The 5,000-nt window shown below is 43.6% G+C and overlaps 1 protein-coding gene across 1 annotated transcript in view; it reads left to right on the forward strand.

Moving 5' to 3' along the window:
• dab2ipa (DAB2 interacting protein a) overlaps nucleotides 1–5,000 on the forward strand; it is a 90,145-nt gene that overhangs the window by 77,947 nt on the left and 7,198 nt on the right. The window lies entirely within an intron of this gene.

The raw sequence follows: 5,000 nt of genomic DNA on the forward strand, positions 1-5,000 counted from the left end.
ACACACACACACACACACACACACACACTCACACACACACACACACACACACACACACACACACACACACACACACACACACAGTCCCGAGAACAAGCAGCGCACTCTACACAAGCAGGTATCACACACACACACACACACACACACACACACTCACACACACACACACACACACTCACACACACACACACACACACACAGTCCCGAGAACAAGCAGCGAACTATACACAAGCAGGTATCACACACACACACACGCACACACACACACACACACACACACACACACACACAGTCCCGAGAACAAGCAGCGCACTCTACACAAGCAGGTATCACACACTCACACACACACACACACACACTCACACACACACACACACACACACAGTCCCGAGAACAAGCAGCGCACTCTACACAAGCAGGTATCACACACACACACACTCACACACACACACACACACACACACACACACACACACACAGTCCCGAGAACAAGCAGCGCACTCTACACAAGCAGGTATCACACACACTCACACACACACACACACACACACACACACACACACACACAAACACACAGCCCAGAAAACAAGCAGCGCACTCTACACAAGCAGGTATCACACACACACACACACACACACACACACACACACACACACACACACACAGCCCAGAGAACAAGCAGCGCACTCTACACAAGCAGGTATTACACACACACACACACACACACACACACACACACAGCCCAGAGAACAAGCATCGCACACTGCCTGACAGACAGACACACTAGCAGGTGAAACATACACACATACAGCACACACACCATTACAGCATATATAATCGCTTTGATGCCACACACGTACACACACACACACACACACGCACACACACCCCCATTACAGCACACATAATCGCTTTAATGCCACAATCACAGCAATAATTCAGGTTCTAGCCTACCTCTTCATCACATGGGACATACACACACATGCACTCATACACACACACATCTAGAACCTCAGACACACACATTCTCTCTGTCTCCCACACACACACACTCATACACACACACACGGTCACGTACACCACACGTGCCAGGGTCTAACACGGAGACAGGGAGAGGCAGACAGGCTGAAGTAATGGGCTCTCACACACACACACACACACACACACACACACACACACACAGACTCACTTCTCTCTCGCCAGGACTGATTAAATGCCTCTCCACATCACTCCAACCACTTCTCACACACACGCACACATGCACACACACACACACACACACACATAGACATACACACTGAAATTAATCTGCATTAAAAATGGATCCCGGCAGCTTAAAAAAAGACCCACAGAAGTTATAGAGAACTTTGCTAATGTAGCTCTGCCACACTAATTCCATAGTGTGTGTGTGTGTGTGTATGTGTGTGTGTGTGAGTGTGTGAGAGTAAGGTTGAAGCTAAACTCAGAGCTGCATACAGATGGTACGGGTTGAGAATGCTCCTTTCTTTCCCGCACATCGGGACTCCCGAAGCATCGGGACTTTAATTAAAACTGCAACCGCAAGGGGGCAACATAAGACCGCCTTAATAAAAGGAAGGTTCGGCTCATACCGGAAAACACGGAAAAACCCGAAGACACCGCGCTGGTGACAAGCGGAGAAAAGAGACATCACGCTCGGCATGTCAGATTGCAGTTTCAGAGTTTTCGAATGTTTTACAGCGTACCTCACAGCTGGCTCTCTCACTCGAAGTAGCCTATAACTCAGTCAGTCCAGCAGAGATGCCAGAGCAACGTTTTGGTCAATGGAGAGGGAGAGAAATGCTCCGCATATCCGTCTCATTTAATCCGTCTCATTTAATCATTAAAATGAAGGTGATGACTGGCGAAATTATAATCAAACGACGTTTCAATAAACCATTGTTGAAATTAATGAAAATGGTTTTAGAAGCCTTCAATTCAACCTGAAAGACTCGATATAGGCAACCTTAGATTAATTCATTAATTCATTACGGTTACAAGACCGCATTTCCGTGAATAGGCTATTATTGTCAAGGCGAAGACGAAAGAGATGGACAAGATGGACATTTAGGCTACATTTATGTTAGGAATACTTAGAAATGTGTAGGCCTAGAGGCTATTTTAAAACGGAGGCATGTTCATTTTAACCGGCGACGCTGGGTAGCTTACCCAGCACTTTATCACAGATTTTGTCCCCACCACTTTTGACAACTGAAAATAAAACGTATTTAACAGAAATATCTTTAATAGGCCTACATGCCTATCATGTCACTTTACTTATAACCGTAGGCTACATGATTGGAGAAGATCGCGCATTTTGTAACATTATAACAATGGATGGTCAGATATGCGATAGGGCAGTGAGGTTGATTCATTGTAACCATCGACTAGTAGGCCTAGCTCCGCAAAAGAAGTTTCTAGCAACTTAGAATATATGGATCTCGTTATGCATGTTCATGTTGATTCAGAGATAGACATAGACTACCGTGGGCTACTGTGCGTCAATATAACAGCATTTTATCATGTGGTGAATTAATGACTAACGTCAGTTTAACATGTCAGAACTTTTGATCGGCGTTTCAAGTGCATGCCACGAATAGGCTAAATGAACTCGACTGACTGAATCCTTTATATTTCTTGGCTAAGTGCGAAGAAATTGACACCCGAACTGTGGCGTAAATAGTTGAGGCATCTTAATCATACGTCAGCGACCGGGGTTCAAAACTTACTCTACGAACCTCCGGAACCCATTAAGACAAGAGGCATTATTTTATTAAAAAGTTTTGCGATTTTTTTATGATTGCGATGTCTGCTGAAAAGAAAAGTTAATATGTGAATTCGTGGTTCAGCGCACACACACACACACACACACACACACACACACACACACACACACACACACACACACACACATTTTTACATTTACATAATAGGGCTCGGGCACACGCCTTGCATTCTAGGAATATCGCCGCCATTTGGTAGCGCACTGAACGTAATATCCATTCATTCAGATGCACAAGACAAGAAGCAGAAATAGTAGCGATTTATTCTTTTCCTCTTGCGATCGTGGGTTGCACTGTTACACCCCACTACACAGCAACATACTACCAAGAAGGCAAAAACTAAGTAACAGGAACACACTAAAAGGCGGGAGTAAATCCATAGTAATCCATGGTAAACTAAGGAGTGAAGCTGCCAATGTGGCTGTGCCCGCGAAGTTTTGATGTCATGATCCCGAGCCCTAGTGCCAGGAAGTGTCTGTCGAGAGAGAGGGGGGAGGGAGGCAATCGTCCAATGCCGCATACAGGTAGGCTATAATGTCTAGTGAACTGGTTAGACAAGTGTGGGGGAGGGGGAATGATCGCACAAGACAATTGCTCTTCATGAAATGGGTAGTCTCACAGACGTTTGTCGATGTTTAAACGTAGCCTACTACATCACTTGCGAAATCGGACGTGGCACATAGAATTATTAGGCTACTGGATTTAATATAGCATAGACTTTGTTCATCCTATATTAGCCTATATTAAAATGTAATGTGCTGCGGGGAAGCATTGGGGAAGTCAGTTTAAGTTGTCCTGTAACAATTTGCCTCTTATTATAAGAGTATGCAGCCACTACGCACATAATAGTCTAGGTTACGGGCGGATGCGAGCAACCCCATGCAAAAGAAGGCCTTAAGTTAACGGACTGAAGGCCTGTTTACATGTCAAACATGCATTAAATCTAAGAAACGAAAAACACAAATATCATGTATTGTGTCGTAAACAGTTAATGACTTCGTGGCCACTATGCGCAACTGCATCGCGCAGTGAGCTGAAGGATAGGAGGACCGACACTTATTACTGTAACACAAAGCTTTGTAAAGCACTAACAACCACCCCTCAAAGTTCATTGTCCATAAGTCCAAACAATAAGTATAAAAATCCGACAATCCAAAACGATAACGAGATCTCCCAGAAACGAAAAACAAGTTTGTTGAGTAGCCTAGTCCTTCCAACAATCTCAGCTTTTGCGTTTGTTAGATAAAAGGCATTCTGTCCTGCTGTATTCCAATGAGAAAAAAATCATCCACAAGGTAGGCTAAGGGTCACGGTAATGCAGCATGCAGGAATCTATATAGGCCTACGCACAAAACGAATGAATGGATTATATCGGCCAAAACGAATGAATGGGTTGGGAGAGTCGTCTGGCTGTGTCAGCAGACTGCAGTCGGTCTCGAGGGGTTAAATAGCGCACGTACTTGAATTTTAATCTGAAGAAGACCAAATCAAATAAAAAAAGAAGGATTTCAAGTGTGCGAACCTTTTTCCATTTTTTTTATGATTTAGCCTACTCTTGTTCTGCACCTTGACCGGGGATGTGCACAAACTTTTTTACTACACTTGAATTTTAAACCAACTCTTCTCTAGCCTATATCCTATAAAAGAAGGATTTCAAGTGTGCGAACTTTTTTCCATTTTTTTTTATGATTTAGCCTACTCTCGTTCTGCACCTTGACCGGGGATGTGCACAAACTTTGTTACTACACTTGAATTTTAAACCAACTCTTCTCTAGCCTATATCCTAGCCATACTTTAATAATCAGATGTTATGCTCATTTTTGTAGGCTACACCTCACCGGCAAGCACGCACGCAAATGCTGCTTTTGCACATCTACAATATTGGCCAGGCTATATAGAATAGGCTTTTAGGACTGTATTTTGCCTTCGTGCAACTTTAGTTGTGCTCAATCTAAATTATTGTCAGTAAGGATAGGTCATATTACCAAATGGCGAACCTCGAAAATTATTTAGGATATAGAGCCGTGTCCATTACGCATGCAGTTATTTTTTAGGCTATTGTTTTATTTGAGTGTTTTTGTCTACCATGGCAAACATAGTTGAAACGTTCGCTCTAAACTTAAGTATTTCCAATCGGCTTTCACAAAACCGATGAGGTCCAGATCTCAGTGGCCTCATAGCTGCCTACAGCCATGCATA

The sequence above is a fragment of the Sardina pilchardus genome, chromosome 8 (genome assembly GCF_963854185.1).
Source record: "Sardina pilchardus chromosome 8, fSarPil1.1, whole genome shotgun sequence".
In the NCBI taxonomy this organism is placed as follows: domain Eukaryota; kingdom Metazoa; phylum Chordata; class Actinopteri; order Clupeiformes; family Clupeidae; genus Sardina; species Sardina pilchardus.